General features: G+C 40.3%; 2 protein-coding genes across 2 annotated transcripts in view; one reads left to right on the top strand and one right to left on the bottom strand.

Moving 5' to 3' along the window:
* The window catches only part of GLDC (glycine decarboxylase), a 150,091-nt gene that overhangs the window by 118,313 nt on the left and 14,317 nt on the right, over positions 1-17,461 (bottom strand). The gene's annotated exons all lie outside the window — the stretch shown is intronic.
* KDM4C (lysine demethylase 4C) overlaps positions 338-17,461 on the top strand; it is a 360,653-nt gene continuing 343,529 nt past the window's right edge. Inside the window, exons 1-2 of the mRNA XM_014552383.2 lie at positions 338-760; positions 1,735-1,912. The gene's annotated coding sequence lies outside the window, so the exon portion shown is untranslated. The remainder of the gene's footprint in view (positions 761-1,734; positions 1,913-17,461) is intronic.

The following is a 17,461-nucleotide window of genomic DNA, read 5'->3' as shown; positions in this document are numbered from 1 at the left end:
AAGGCCCCATGGAGACGCAGCTGCAACACTGAAGATTGTTTAAAGAAATATTTCAGTCCTGCTGAACTCACCCATCTGTCTTTGTCAGTACCAAAAGCTCAAGGTCTGTGCGGGTGATTTGGACACCCTGGATATAGGGAGAGCTTAATGCTCAGCTACAACTGGTAGCTGCAAGTTGGCTTTGGGAAATCTAGGACCAGGAGGCACCCACAGTTCTAGTTACCGCAATTCCGGCCGAAGTGCGTCTAGCCTCTATTTCCCATCAGGGCCTCGCCAGGTCTGCCAATCTAAAGGGTCCCTCTGCTCAGGGCGGCACGCTTTCCGCGCTACCGCCTCGGTGCCACAAAATCAGAGCAATTTCGCAAATAAGTGCAGCAGATGGCACAACATCCCGGATAAAAGGTCGGCAAAACCTAGGTTCCCGCCTGGGGAAGGAGCCCACAGGGTAAGACGGCTAAAGGACGCAGGGAGCACTCGCTAGGCTGAGGAGCTAAATCCGCGGCGTCGCCCGCCGCGCAGGCTCTGACGTCGCTCCTCTGACGTCACCGTTTGGCGGGACTCTCATAGGCCCGGGTCGTCACGCCGTGGGAGGTGCGTGCCCCGCTCCGTTCATGTCCATTCCTCCCTTATCTTTACCTCACCTGGTCAGGGCTTCCCCGGCCTCAAGGAGTCGGAATTTAGTCGAAGGGGGCGCTTGTTTAGCTGAAGCGCAGAGGATGGAGTTGGAGTCAGGAACGTGACTGAAACCCAGGCGTCCGGGGTAAGGCGCTCCCCGCGGCCTGCTGACGGTCAAGTGATTCACCTTTATGCACCTTTCCTGGACCTCCAGCAAGTCACATGACGCATGGAGAACGCCGGGGCCCAGGAGAACGTTTCTGTAACGGACAGCAGTCTGGCGGTCGACACCTTCATTTCCTTTACAATGGCCCACTCACCTATTTAGCTGGAGTCCTGACCTCTTAGCCCAGAAAAATCGCTGTTGGGATGGGGCTTGGGGAAGGAAGCATAGCGAAGGGCCTCAGGACTGTTTCTGAACACTTCTTCCACACCAACTTCTGGAGCTAGGAAGGGCAGGGACCAGTAGGGCAGTTTCCACCAGTGTCCTCCATTCCTGTTGTGACTGTCAGTCTGATGGAGTAAGCTGTCAGCTGACCTTTACCCCTCCTGCTATCTAAGATTTTTCCTGCAGTGCTTCCTGGAATGTGCTCTTAACCCACCACCATCATCTGGTCAGTTTGGCTCACCTCCTCAACTAAAGCCTAAAGCCTCTTCCATATCCTTTTCTACTAGGCGTCGTTTAGGCTGATAAAAGCATGTAGGTCCTTCAAATCAGATGGAGAAGCTGAGTTCAAAACTGTATTTGGAATATTTCAAGTGGATTAAAAATTTCAGCAGTGCAGACAATTTGTGTTGTGAATGATGGTGTTGTTGGTAAGATGTTTTGATATGCTATACAACAAACAATGTATGAATACCTTCAGTGGTGTCTGACAACTATTCAGTCACAGTTACTGGTGACAGCCATGTACTTATGTACTATTTGATCCTGCAGAGCAAGAAAAATTTGACAGAACCACCCTTCAGCTATCCACAGACATATTTTTAGTCTTTTTCAGTGGTCTTCTGAAAATGGGAAATAAAAGTGGGTACTTGAGATAATTCACCATTGTTTGAAGACTCCTTGTTTGTTGGAACCAAAATTGATCTCAGAAATGTGATGCCTTCTATTATCAGGAAATTTGCCAGGGACAAAGAAACCTCTCATTCCACAGACTGCTGAAATGTTGTTCTGTGCCCTGGAGGCTGTCGAATACATGGAGTGTTCTGCATTCACACAGGAAAACCTAAAGAAGATATTCGACAAAGCACTACTGACTGCCTCAGAGCCTCTAGAACTGAAGGAGAGCCACAGGTGAGTGCTGCTTTGAACATACCACCAGAGCTCTTTCTGCACCACTGGTATTATCATCAGACTAAAAGCAATGTTTAAATTAACTTAAAAATTAAAAATCCATTTTTGCAGTTGTAGAGGGAACTGTTCTATGCCAGTTCCCTAGTGACCTTGCACCTTGTTGCTTCGTCAGCCTTACTTGGCATATTTGGCATTCAATCTGGGGCTGGTAGGCTTAGAAAGTCTTTTTGGAAGAATGACAGATGGAGCACATGCGCCAGGTTAAGAGCTACGGTAAGATATTCTGGGATCTGGTAGTGCATGCTCTTGTCTAAGTGGTGGACAAGAAGGAAAAGTACATCTGTAAACAGACTATGTGGCTTGGCCTCCTTGGGATCTGATAGTATTTGCTTCCTGTTAGTGACTATTTGGATGCTTACAGAGGTTGGATTGAAGCCAGCTTCCTGAATGGCGTCTTAGTCATTGGTCTGTTTGTTGAAATTGAACAGATAGCCACTTAAATCTGAAAGTAAGTGCAAACCTGTGCTTATTGGCGTCGAGCTGCTCCCACTATGCTCTCTGGTCTCTCTCTCCCTCTTACCTTGACTTCTACAGCTTTAAGAAAAGAAACTTCCATCCTGCTACAGCTGACCTTCTCTGCCCTAACCTCCCTGAAGGAATGACATGGTCTCTGGGCAGCTGTTATCCCTGAAGTAACTATGTTAAACTTTTTGGTCTTTGTTTCACTAAAAAGTGTTTAAATTCAGTTTGGGCCAAATTTATAGTAAAGAGAAAAAAGCTAATGAATAAGGGCTTTGAGCCAATTTGATGCACCATTGTGAAGATGTATAATTTAAATATTATGTTGCTTTCTTCTACTATGAATGCTTGTAAAGTGTTAGAGAAAGGTCTTTTTTTAAACATTTTTTTTATTGAGTTCTAATCATTTTACAATGTTGTGTCAAATTCCAGTGTAGAGCACAACTTTTCAATTATACATAAACACACATATATTCATTGTCATATTTTTTTTCGCTGTGAGCTACCACAAGATCTTGTATATATTTCCCTGTGCTATACAGTATAATCTTGTTTATCTGTTCTACATTTTGAAATCCCAGTCTCCCTTCCCACCCCTCGCCCCCTTGGCAACCACAGTTTGTATTCTATGTCTATGAGTCTGTTAGAGAAAGGTCTTTTGATGTCTAAAGTTTTCACTGTGTAAATAGTGTCTGCTGGTTGACAAATCAAAAGCTTCTGCTTTGATGGCTTTATTGCAATGTTAGCAGATGCTTGCCAGCAGGTGTGACTAATAAACACTGACAAAATCTAGCACTTTCTTGCCAAGTAAAGTTTGGGGGCTATGAAGGTGAATTTACCCTGAAGCCCTCCAGCAGTCAAAGAAAAAATGATGTCTCTTACCAAGCAAAGGACTGTGCTTCTTATAAAGCTACCTTGTTCTACCAGATGTGTAACTCCTGCCAAAAGTTGACCTGGTTATCTATGATAAAAGAGGGCCATACCGTGTGGCTCTTGAAACTTATCTGTATTTTATTCAGTGAGCAGTTCATACACCCAAGTGGTTGTAACTGATACCGTTGAATGTATTGTGGAAACAAATGTGTTGCATATGTTTAGTACTCGTCTTGACTGTAAAGAATGTCCCCAGTGGGGAAATGTCACAAATAAAACAGTGCCAGTGGGATGAGTGCACAACTAGGAGCCCACCTAACTTTTTCAGGCCAGTTATGTGACACCAATAAAGCAGTATAGAATGTCAGGTAAATGGAGGAGATGGGGATGAGGAGATAAGTATACCGACTAAGGAAGTGGTATTAAGAGGAGACATAAGGAAACTATCTAGCAGGCTCTACAGACTGTCCTCCTATGTGCACTGGTTAGTTCTAATGAACCTTTTGAGCTTCATGTGTCAGTGATCGACAGTTATGTAGACTGGAGCCTGTGGCACTAGGCAGTGGTACCCAATAGGGTCTTGGACATAGCATTTTCCTGATACCATTGCCTGATGTACTCAACCTGAGGGGCAATTACTGGCTTGTTATTGCGTGCTTGTGGATACTGGGAAGCTAACTTAGCAATAGCACATGGTATTATTCTCTGACAAGCTCATTCTAAAATGGCTCAAAAATAAAAATGCCAACAAAGTGGGTATTGCCCAGAAAGCATGCATAATTAAATGGAATAATATATTCAGGAAAGAAGTAAAACACAGTGTATTACTTTCCTATTGCTGTTGTAACAAAGTATCACAAACTCAGTGGCTTAAAACAATACAAATTAATTTTCTTATAGTTCTGAAAACTAGAGGTCCAAAATGGGTTTCAGTAGATTGAAATAAAGGTGTTGGCAACTGAAATTGAATTCAGAAATGTGATATGCTCTGTTAGCAGGTATGGCATATCACAGATATGCCAGCTAAGTTAAAGGCCAGTGGGGTTGTGTAGTAAAGGGTTAACATAGCAGATCTGAGCCTACTTATCCTTCGGAAGTTCTTACAAGGTTGGCCTTTGGCTGGTGTCTGGGATGTGATTTGGGGAAAGTTTTCACCATTCACAGAACTGTTAATAGTGGCTCATTGTACCTAAAATGTTTGTACAGCCGGTGTGAGTTATGCTGAATACCTGCTTTCCTCCTCAGAGTGTGGAATTTTGATATGTGTTTGGCAGAGGGTGCCTACATGGCCAGCCCCCAGTAAAAACCTTGGACATTGAGTCTCTAAGGAAGTTCCTTGGTAGACAACATTTCATATGTGTTGACACAACTTGGTGGGGAAGGAGGTCCCATGTGACTCTACTGGGAGAGGATTCTTGGAAGCTTGTGTCTCCAGACTTTGCCCCATGTGCCTTTTCCATTTGCTGACTGTTTTGTATCCTTTCACTGTAATAAATCTTAGCTGTGAGTATAACTATATGCTGAATGTTGTCAGTCCTCCCAGTGAATCATCAAACCTTGAGGGGGTGGTCTTGGGTATCCCTAACTCAGTTGGTGTCAGCAGTGGAATTTGATAGCTCAACTTTGACTCAGTGAAATATGGCAAAAGCATTGCTTGAGAAGAGTAAAGATGAAGGAATGAGGGATGGCAAGTATTTAGTGCTTGTCTGTCTATCAAGTCACCCATGGGATGAAATAGCAGTCATTTATGAGAGGTAAAAGCTACCTGTGGAATTTTAAAATGAGAGATCCATCTCCAGGAGAGTTGGCTTGCTGGATCTCCTGGCTGTTTTTGGCTGTGCTAGTTAAAGTTGGTGGGGCGAGGGAGGGGAGAGGAGTGCAGCCTGGAGATGGCTTTTTTGTATTTTGTTCTCTCCTTCTGGTGGGAGGAGAAAGGGCCCCAAATTCCCAAAGATGAACTTGGATGAGCTAAAAATGTCAAAAGTTTGTATTGCTCTTTCCTCCAAATGGAAGGAAAAAATATTAGATCAGTTCCTAGGGCTGTAGCAAAAGCAAACCAGAGGGGAAAAAGGGAAATAACCAGCCATTTCTTCAACCTAGTTACCATCACTGTTACAGTAGCCTTATCCCTTCCTTCCCTCCCCGTTCCAGCTGAGAGTCTTCCTTGGTAGCTCTACTGTTTAATCCTGTAAAGGTTAGATTTATTGTTAGAGGGTCAAGTAAATTTCCATTTAAAAGGCTGGAAGTGCTGGTGGTGGTTAAATAGCTTTGTGTTTTGTGGCTATTGCCATCTGCTTGTAGGATAAAAATTGATGTAAAATATTGTGTGCTTGTAATTTCATAAATGCTAGAGGGATCATCCCAGTCAGCAAAAGCTGCTAAGAAAAAATGTTAGTGGGACACAAAAATAATTGCTTTTTGCCACTGGTGGGTGGATTGAAATTTAATTATTTTGAGTGTTAAAAACAAAATAAGTCTCTGTAATTGATGATATTTGTTATAGTTTTTGCCTATCAGAACCTCTAGAAAAAAGGAAACAACATGAGAAAAGAGGCGCTCTCCAGATAGAAACACTTTTGGAGTTTTACAAAGCAAATTTGAGTTGCTAATGAGCTTTTGTAAAACCAGATGTCTCACTCTAAAGGCTGATGATTTTCCAGCCTGGTATGAATATTTTTGAGTAGGTCTTTTTGGACTTTAAGGCTGACAAGATAAAAAGGGTGCATTAAGCCTCACTTGTCAGTTGGACTTGGAACATGGCTGTCTGTCCTTGCAGTATCTGGACTTCACTGCTGCTGAGGAAGAGCTACTGGCTTTTTTTTTGGAAACCTGGTGCTTAATTGCCTCGACCTCTAAGCTGAAACCTGATGCTTTCTGGTCTGTGCTATTTCAGCCTCAACATTAGGTGTGTCAAACTATAATCTGATGAAGTTGTCCTCAAAACAGAAAACCCAGATTCTGGGACAGTTGCAGATTTAGGACAACTGTCTGTGGGCTAAATTGTGGAAACCTTATGGATGCTGGCTGGACCATCTAGGTCACAAACAAATGCCCACAGAAAAGGGCTTATTTCTGATGGGGCCCTGTGATACTGAGCTGCTGATCAGCTCTATATTTCTGATACAGGGACTGAATGCCTTCCTAATTTATGATTCCTGCAAAAGCTGCAAGTTGGGGTAGGGCATATCATAGGGAGTGTGACTCCTCCACCCACTACTAACAGGTGAGATTCTGGACCCCATTTCAGAGCCATCTCACTGCTATTGACTTGTATGCAGCTTTCTAGATTAGTTGCAGTTTGCAGCAGTGGTCTGATAGCCTGACTACTCTCACCGTTCTCCTGTTATACACATCTTAGTAGGGCAGTTTGATTATTAAATGCAGCTGTCCCCAAAAAGGGATTGATCTTTTCTGGGCTGCTCCCTGAATAAACGATCAGGAAAAAAGGGATGGCAGATTATTAAACCCATTAATTTTTTTTTGATTCAAGATTTCATTCTGACCAATTCCAAATATGATGTGTCTTTCTGATTAAGTTATACAAATTTTTTTTGTGAAATAGTTTTATGCCTCTTGCATACAACTTGTCCAGACAAACAGTCTAGGTGAGGGTAGGGGATAATTGAAAAAATGTTAAGTTATGATTATTTAATAGGACACAACTGATTTTGTAATGGTGGAGAAAAAAGTAAAACCTCAGCACCTGGGAAGGGGAGAATGAAAGGCATGAATGATCTTTATTTTTTAGAACTGTTCCTGGAAGCCTTGCCCTCTTCCTAAAGGAAAACTCACTGTGGGCCTTTTCAAGCTGTGAGCACATTGAATTAAACTGGTGGCTGAGTCTAGGCTTAAACCTGACCAGTACTGACCGTAAGATGGCAGGGGCTGACACCGACACCAGCACTTTCCTGTAGAGGATGTTGTCCACACTTATGAAGCTATTGAACTGATGTTATAGATGAGTAAAACTGCTTGGAAGATTGCCTGAGGCAGTCCTTCTGAAACCAAGGACTGAGCTCATGATTTGGAGAGGACTGAGAACCCAGGGTGAGAAGCCCCACAGTGCAAAGCCACACAGGGGGCCCTGGTAACCTGTAATGCCTGATTAATGTATGTCCTGCTTGGCATGCCCCAACATTTATGAACTCTTTTTTCTATGAGTACCACAGTGTGACCTGTGGGATCACACTCTTTATCTGTATGCTATGACTGTCATGACACTGCTTCAGCCCTGGAAGGCTTTTGGGTCAGCTTCAACTTATTGGCTTTGCCTGAATTGATGCCCTGGACTAGGTATTAAAAGGTTAATAAGAAGCATAAAGATGAAGCCATTTGTCTTTTTCAGGTAGATCTGTATAGCTAGTGGGATTTATTTTAACTGGCTAAGTAAAGAACCCCAAAGTGTATAACTGAGATCATTACTACAGGTTGCTCTCATCCTGCTGCATGAGGTCCTATAGATAATTCTTTTGCTGTAAAGAGGCATTTGGCCAGGCATCAAGAGCCTGCTTATCCTTCAAAAGTTCTGCTTATAAGGTTGATGTCTGGGAACTGTGAGTTGAGGAGGATTCCCACCATTCACAGAACTGATAAGAGTGACTCACTGTACCTAAAATGTTTGTACAGCCAGTGTGGGTTATGCTGAATACCTGCTTTTCTCCTGGGAGTCTGGAATTTTGATATTTATTAGGTAGAGGGTGCCTAAGTGACCAGCCCCTGATAATAAAAGCCTTGGGCACTAAATCTCTAATAAGCTTCCCTGGTAGACAACATTTCACACATATTAGCACAACTTGTTGATGGAGGAATTAAGCATGTCCTGGGTACTCTACTGGGTACTCCAGATTTTGCCCCATGTACTTTTTCTGCTAACCTGTTTTGTATCCTTTCACTGTAATAAATCTTAGCTATGAGTACAACTATGTGCTGAATGTTGTCAGCCCTCCTAGTGAATCAGTGAACCTAGGGGATGGTCGTGGGGCCCCCTACACAGAAATGTACTGGAATGCTACAGCTGTGCAGCTCTAAAGAAGACTGTTTAAAATTGTACATGGAAAAGGGAACTCTGCTCATTGATCATAGTTGTAAGTTGTGGTGCTTGCTCTAAAAATGCCTTCCAAAATGTACCTTGTTACATTTTGACTCATTGGAATGGGCTAGCAGTGTAGTCTGGTACCTGGCAGCAAGAAAATTGGATGATCAAGTCTTGGAATCATTGGGGTCAACCATTATGGCAGAAGATTGCATGAGACCCGTACCCTCTGTTCATGACTCATGTGGTTGCCTATGGAAAAGGACTCTTGGAGGATGAACATTCTTGAATGGAAACAAGCTGATTTGACCTGAGCTTCCTGGACCATAGGCACCTGGATACACTATTGGACAGGGCATAGCAATCCATCTACAAGTCAGAACTGGGCCTGAAAATAAGCTCCAGTAATTCCAACATCTAAGACCAAGGAAGCCTGGCACTGCATAACCAAAGTGCTAACTACACAAGCAAAGCAGCAAAGGGATCTTGGGAACACATAGTCTGGGTCACTGGACCTGGCTGGTCTTGGCAAATAGACTGTGTAATTAACTCATTCACTCTTCTCTTTTCTTCCCATGTCTACTCCCTGGAATTTGTGAGTATTAAAAAAAATCCAGGAGATGGGAAACTTAACTTTTTGTTCCTCTGCTGCCCAGCTAAGCTTGCTCAATTTGGGCAGTTATGGATAATGATGATAATGATCATGGATCTGAGATGACAACTCTGAAGTGCTCCTAGTGTTGCCCACATATCAGAGACTGTAAATGTTCTATGGTGGTAGAAATTGTACAAGGAAGAAACTACTGAGCCACCTAGGAACAAGTCTGGGCATATAGTATGAGTAAGATACGGGGAGGACTGGTAAAAGGTCGACATGATTGCTATGGGGACTGATACCAGGCACATGGTAGTGGTAGCACAGAACAACCTGAACTGCTGGGGAGGGATGGGACTGGAGAGGGTCTATTAATCTCTCTCAGCTCTGTTAATCTCTCTCAGCTCTGTTCTACAGAGCATCTAGCCTTTTTTTTTTTTTTTTTTTTTCTAATGGGGATTGAACCCAGGACCTCATACATGGTAGGCAGGCACTTTACCACTGAGCTATACCCCCACCTCCGGTGAATTTTTAATGCAGACTGCCACCCCCAACTTGACCACTGGTCATTACAGAATCTTAATGTAAGAATTCTCGGAAACCTCCCAGCAGCTGCCAACTCCAGGAGTTAACAGCCTCCACTAGAGACAACAGGACAAGATCAACTTTCTGGAACCAGATCTGGTTTCCTTTTACCTCATCCTACTCACAGACTATTGAGACTGCTCTAAATTTAACTGATAGTTGTATCTGTGTTGCCTAGGACAAATGAAAAGGATTTGTATGATTAGGATATCTGATTGGGTGGCCTGTGTTTCTAAAAAAAAGTTCTTGATTGGTGATATGAAAGGTTAGGGGTTGGAGTCATAGGGAAGCTGCTCTGTGCAGCTGTCCTTGCAAGTATCCATATAGGTCACATTCACAAGGCTTAACCTCAGGAGATCTAAGTCTTGGTAAAATGTCTCATAATCCTCTCAGAACTTTAGAGAATAGGAGACTTGGGTGGAGCTGCTACAAGGCCATTTCTCACCCTGCTTTATATCTTCCCTGGAGGCTGTTATGAGACAATTTCTCATTGCCTTCCGGGTTCTGGTAAGATTAAAGAGCTATGGCCTCAAAACTCTTCTCTTCCTCACACCTTAGGGTACAGCTGCATGCTATAAAATTGTTTAGCATGAAATACTCAAACTGCTTAGTGTAAAACTGGTTCTTCAGACCAGAGCTCTTTATCACCCATGTTGCATTGTTATTTGGCCTCTCTTGTTTCCTTGCTGTCTGCTGGTGCAAAGGACACAGGGAGCTGGCACCTTTACTGTTGCTGTCTATGTGGATAATAAACTGTCTGATCTAAATAGGGCTTAATCATTGTTTCTTTCCCAGCTGAATCTCTCAGCCTTGCATGACAGCAAGGATAAATGCTCTGCACCCACTGCTGGGGGACAAGGTGGGCCGGTGTCAGAGGCAGTAAAAGAATTTACCAAAGGCAAAGGATGAGAATAGAAATAGAGTTTATTAGGTTATGCTGCCATAGACAACAGTGGGCCACTCAGATGAGAGGGGCTTGTGTGAGCCCCGAGGGCCATTTGTGGGAGTCTTTTATAAGGTAGGGTCACAAGGTGCCTGATCAGCTTGTACACAAGTCTCTGATTGCTTGTAGGTGAGATAAGAAGTTTAGGGTCCATGAAGGGCAGTGGGGTTTATGACTGATAAGGTGGGCTGAAACAAGCCAGCCTGAGCAACTGTGAAATTAGGCATTACCTAGGGCTATTAGTTTGTTAGGACAAAAATGCCCAGTAAAGAATGTACTTTATCCGTTGAGGGATCACAGGCAGACATCTGAGAGCCCAGGAATGGGGGTCCTTGGACTTTGAAGGATACCATTTGGCCCCACACCCACCCATTGCCCATAAGTATGGGCACCTTTCTTCTCCCAACTCAGTTTAGATACTAGTTAAATTTGAGTAACTGTCAGAAAAGTGATCAGAACTGGTTTTGCGTTTTATTGTTACAAAAAAATGTCCTGTTTGGAAGTAAGGCATGCTCATGAGGACTTTGTAACAGACTAATTCTAGGCTTGAATTTTTGAGCCTAGAATCACTGGTTCCTGTCTGGAGAGAAACCTGGGACATCTTAGAGTTTTATTTTCCTTTTTTGGCAGTGTGTGTGAAGATTCGTTGTTGCTTTTCAGTCTTTTTTTTCCCTTTAATTAATAAGTGAACAGCCTTGCTGGGGAAGAGGAAGATTGATTCCACATTCCACTTCTTAGATCTAGTTTAGAGAACATAGTCCCCACCTCATGTTCTTAGGAAGGAGTATTGCAAATGCCTCATTTAATAACATATACTTCTTTTAAAATTTGCCTTTTTTTTTCCACCCCTGATTAGGCCTTGCATTTGATGAAACCCATGAAAGTGGGTGGAACCTACCTTGCCCCTCTTCTCTAGGATGCAATGAATACATATGTCACTGATTTTTCAGGTAATTTGCTTGCTGTTTCCTAATTTCTTTGAAGGTAATTTCTAACTCCTTTTATTGTTAACACAGAAAAATATTGCACCTTTTGAAATCCACCAGTTGAATTGAGTTCATAATTTAAAAGGTTTTTGTTTAAAAAAAAAGTAGGTATGGCAACCATTCTATATTTACCATATATGTATATTTTTGTATATTCATATATATATTTATATACTAATTAAATTTCTGGAAAAACACACACGACACTAGCAATAGAGGTAAGGGAGCTGATTAGTGAGGTTAGAGTGGGAATTGGGTATACGTAACAAGATGAGTTCAGAGGGGACAACTACATATGCATTGTCCTTATATATCATTTTATAGTTTCAATATTTTACCATGTGAGTATTAAAATGATAATACCTGTTTAATACTAAATTTAAAAATAAAATGGATTATTTTATAATTTGATAAATGTATCTCTTTAAAAAGGTTTGAGAATGATTTTCTTTTTAATGATGACTTATCTAAATAAGTTTGTAGAATTCGGTTCAAGTTAATTTGGAAGTCATCAGACCAATTTATAACAAGTACAAGTAATGCAAATATGAAGCTTAACTGAATACTTTGATCTTTGGTCCAGAGATGAAACTTTGAGAGAAATATATTACCCTGCATTGCAGACCCAAGAGTAGCTTGTCTGATAGCTAGGGCAGAATGAGGGAAGGGAAAAATGGTAGGTGACAAGGTCATAGAGGCAATGGAGTGGTCCCTTGCTAATGACCTGGGGAGGTGAGAAGGAGTTCCTCTGAAGCACCATCTTTAGACCACAAACTTCTCCCATCCTGCAGACTCTTTCCTCTGCCTACACCTAAGGACACCTGACCCGTCCTCACCTAAGAACAAGGAGCAGGAACCTGCATACTGTGGGTCATAATTTCCATTTGAAATTAAGATATACACTTCAGTGTGCCTGATTTCTTTTGCTCTCTGTAGAATCCAGCTAATGAAATAGTTTCCTCACCAATTACTTCTTGACAGATTCCTCATTCAGGATATGGGGTCCTTATTTTATCATCAGCATTCTTCTACGTCAACTAAGATATCGTGGAAGATGACTTGAGGGTTGCAGAAATTCAAGATTTGCGATTGGGCGCTAGTCAGAGGTCACACTGATGAGAGCACTAAGCGCATCCTAGGCATGTGAGGAGTGATCCTGGTGGTATCAGGAGTAGGCAGCCTGAGGCTGTGGCTTGCATAGTTCTGGCCACCCAAAAGCTTCTGGAGACCGTGATTAGTCCAAGGTTGTTGTTTATCTATAAAACTTAAATTTTCAGACTTTAAGTGTGGAGCTAGGGTTCTCAGTCTTCCCTCTACCCCTGTTTATCAACCTCCAGGTGCTGGCTGCCATTTATTGAGCACTTACTAGACTGCAAAGATGGTGCAAAACACTCAACTTGTCTCATTAAATCATCACAAGCCACTATTATCATTACCCTCAATTTATAGAGAAAGAAACTGAGGCTTATAGAAGCTCTGTGTGATCACATTTCCACAATTCCCAAGGACTAGAACTGGGACTTGAACTTAGGTCTTCTGGCATTGAGTCCATTCCCTTAACTACTCTGCTCTACTACAGGAAATTACAGATGAACCTCACAGCAGCTCACAATGTGACAGGGAATTTGAGGGAGACCCTAGTAAGACATAATTATGAGGCAGGGCCTCCACTTGATTTATGTTGGCAGTTATGGCCTAGGACAGACTTATAGTAGGGGCTCAAAAATTATGTGTTGAAAAGAAATGATAGGCATTAGTAGCAGTATTCTGAGAAGCTGGTACATTCACCTCTGAGTTTGGTGGCTGTATCATAATGCAGAAGCAGTGGGAAAATCCAGAATAGAGGCTCAGTAGAAGCAGGACACCCAAGGTCAGCTGGAGGAAGCCTAGAAATTATCTCCTGCAGATGTATTGACACAAGTTTGGTCCATGTGCAAACTTTTCTCTCTTCTTAAAAGCATTTTTAGGTCTGAGAACTTAAGATCAGCCTACAGGTAGCCCCATTCCAGCCAGCCTGAGTGCCCACCATTTCTCTCCCTCTGTGTTGATGCTGCTGTACCTGAATGTTTGTTTCCTGCCTTCCTAGTCTCTTACAGTTCTGTCCTGCAATGAACATACACAAAGTCTCTGTTTCTTAAAAATGCAGTAAATCATTTTCAAAAATTAAATAAAGGAACAGATGCTACCTCTCCAACGTGCTATCTTAAGAGCCAAACAGACCTGGGTACAACCCTAGATTTTGCTGTTTCCTATTTGGAAACTTACCTTGGTTACTTATTCTCAAGATTCAGTTACCTATCCTGAAAAATGGGGATTGTAATAGACATCTAACAGGGGTAAAAGTGATATGAAATTAAATTATGCATGTTTACCGTCTAGCTCAGTACCTATCATATCATTCACTTTCAATCTATTTTACTTTCTTCCCTTTTCACAACTCATTTCGGAATGAGATAATCTTTGCTTCTTTTTTTTTTTTTTTAAAACAGTTGGCAATTCCAGATGGTGGGTCTATAGATTATTTTCTCTTTTTTTTTACCTTTACTTCTGATAAAACCTCACTTCATATGCATGTCTCACTTTTTACCTGTACTACGGTATTTTGTAATTGTCTTATTTTCCCTGTAAGACTACAGTGTCCTTAAGGAGAGAGGGTTGCTTACAATGTATGATCCAGTCCCTGCTCCCCTACATCCAACTTCCTCACCCCCTTTTTATGCACAGTTCTTTGTATATAGTTTTTATTAAAAACTTGTTTAACATGATTAAAATAAAAGTAGAAAAGAAAAAAATGAAGAGATAAAAGACTTGCATTAAAGAATTTATTGAAGTCATCAAAATTATTCAGAAAGATTCCCAGCTAATGTCTACCTTTCATATACTCCTCTCTCCCAAATTGTAGTAGCTTTCTTTTCTTAAGTAAATAATACATATCGTAGAAATGGATCTGTTTGGGTTTTAGTGATTGGTATTCATTTCTTTTTACTTGCCTCTTCTAATTTGGCTACCTGGCAACAAGGTTCCTATATATCTCAACTACTGAAATAACTGAACTGTCACCCACAAAGAGAAAATCGGAAGGAAGTGTCAATTGACTAAGCTCCAAGATTATAGGAAAAGCATAATAAATAGGAGCCCAGAGAATCCTGTCTAAAATCTGCCATCTAGTGTGGACTTTATAACATTACATATGACTGGACACATTAGTGCTATGGTTACCACTAGAGTTTCCCTCAGTGGACACTAGGCTTGAAATTTTTGATTATCAAACAAAATGATCAAAAGTAGCATTAAATTTGTTTTCCCATTTGGTTTTAATCATAGTTTAATATAGAGAGAGATAGAGTGATAGATACATGCTAGGTAGATATAAAGGTATTGATATGCAAAATAGAGCTTTGGATTCCATTTGGTAAAATGGTATTGGAAACCTTTAAATCTGAAAGCTATCTAATAATTATTTATATAATTGGTAGTAAAAACAAAGAAACATTCCCCCTTGTTTATCCTTAGTACTGGTAAATGTCATTCCTGATAGGAGAGGGTGAGTAGGAAAGTATCATTTGTTGGGTATAATCTCTGTGCCAGTCTGTTAACCTACTTTAATTTCATGTAAACCATATCTTTCAGTCTTTGAGTTAAAATGTTACAAACCTCATTTTATATATAAAAAAATTAAGACCAAAAAGTTGGAGAAATTGGCTTTCTTTCACAGCAAGATAGTAAAAGTACCAGAATTTGTACCCGTGTGTATCACCTCCAAAGCTCATTCTCCTTCACCTCCACACTGCCTTTTACACTTTGTGAAATGCTGGAAATGGTGAACAAACTTCCACGATGTAGTGATAATCCCCTTTCATTTCTGATATTGATAATTCACATATTCTCTCTTTTTTTTTTTGTTAATTTCTTGTGTTGTTTTTCTGTTTTCAATTTTATTTCTGCTGTTAATATTTCTTTTCTTCTGAGTCTTTGGGTTTATTTTGTTCTTTTTTTCTAGTTTCTTAAAACTTAGATCATTGATATGAGAACTTTCATCTTTTCTAATACAGGCGTTTAATGCTGTAAAATCCCCCCTAAACATTCATTCAGTGTAAAATGTTTTCCAGTTTCATTCAAATTTTATTTTCATTCAAATTAAAATCTTTTCTAATTTGGGATTTCCTCTTTGACACCTGAATTATTTAGAAGTATATTGTTTAATATCCACCTGATATTGTTTCCCTTATATCTGAACTTCTTTTAGCAATTTTTTAGAGCAGATTTTTTTTTTCTGCAAAAAATTCTTTAGTTTCCATTTATCTGAGCATGTCTTTATTTCATCTCCATTTCTGAAAGATATTTTCACTGGATATAGGGTATAGGTTGACATTTCTTTTTTTGATACTTGAAAATGTTATCCTTCCTTCTGCCTTCGCAGTTGCTTGAAACTTTGTTTACCTATAAGCAATGTATTGTTATTCTCTGGCTGTTTTCAAGACTTTGTCTTTAGTTTTCAGCAATTTGATTGTAATTTTTTTGATTCAGGTTCATTTGTTTTTTCCTGTTTAGGGTTTGCTGACCTTCTTGAGTCTATAGGTTATTGTCTTTTGCCAAATTTGATAAATTTTAAGCCATTGTTTTCCAAGTATACATGTATATAGTAATGTACTCTTTTTCCTCTCCTTCTGAAACTCCAATGATACGAATGTTAATTAGCTCTTTTGGTACTGTCCATAGATCCATGAGGATTTTGTTCATTTTTGGCAGGGAGGGGATTTTTCTTTCCTCTGTTGTTCATTGTGGATAGTATCTGTTCATCTATCCTCAAGTTCATTGACTCTTCCTGTTACATTAATGTAAGGTAGGTTTTTTTTGTTGTTACTAGTATTTCAGTTCTAAAATTTTAAGAAAACTTTTTGGCTAATTTATTTAAAGAATGGTACTATATTCTAGCATTTTTCTTCTTTATGTTAGTAACTGGGTTTGAAATGCCAGTTTCTCTTTTCCTCTAGTTTCATGGCCATCTCCATTACCCAGCTGGGCTGATGGGCAATTATTTAATAGCTGGTTTTAGTTACAGTGAAGTATACACATGTACTGAAGTGAAATATCAAATCCAGTAAAGAATCTACCCCAAATTCCCTCTACATTCTTTAACTTTTTAGCTATTCTGAGAGGTCTACCTAGATACGTTTCTTCTCAAAGTTTAAATCTTCATTCTGAGAAGTTTAAATATATGTATCTCATAAAGGGCAATTTAAACTTTGGGAGAAAATGTTTCAGTTTTACTTCAAATATCATTGTATATTCTCAGGGCCCTTAACCTCTACCCTTTTGATAAATTACAATTCTTTTTATTTGAATGTTTGGGCTGTTGCTCTCTGGGAAATGACTGCTACCAAAGAGAACCTGATAAAAAGAGCTTCTTAAAAAAAAAAGAGCTTCTAAAAGTGTCCTCTTCACCTTTTCCTTTCTTTTTGATCTTGATGTAATTAATATACAACATTGTGTAAGTTTAAGGTGTAGATTTGATTCACTTATATATTGCAGTATGATTACAACAGTAGCACTAGTTAACATCTCCATTATGTTGTGTAATTATTATTTCTTTTTTGTGGTGAGAACATTTAAGATTAGCCTTTTCCTGGTTTGGAGCTGTATTGTGACCAGGCTGAGGAATGCCAAAGGGGAATGGAAGTGGGAAACTCAGTTCTAGTTCTCTGGTACTGTGATTTCTGGTCTTCGCCAATTCACCTGCTGTTATTTATTTTCCATAATCCTCAGACTGTTCCCTGCATTTTGTATAGATTTTTTAGCTGGATGAGTGGAAGAGACAGAGTGAAGTGTGCTTACTCCTTTTTATCCTGAATTTGAACTCATGGTGTTTTTCTTATACTAATAAACTTGATGCAAATTTGTTGAATATCTATAAACATATAAAATAACCAATGATGTTAATATTTTCCACCTAAACCCAATGCTGTATCTTTAGCGTGTGAAGCATGAAATTACCATACAAACTCCCGTATAACAG

Source organism: Camelus ferus, chromosome 4, assembly GCF_009834535.1.
Source record: "Camelus ferus isolate YT-003-E chromosome 4, BCGSAC_Cfer_1.0, whole genome shotgun sequence".
Lineage (NCBI taxonomy): Eukaryota > Metazoa > Chordata > Mammalia > Artiodactyla > Camelidae > Camelus > Camelus ferus.
Note: the sequence above shows the minus strand (reverse complement) of the source record. Positions and strands in the feature narration are given on the sequence as shown.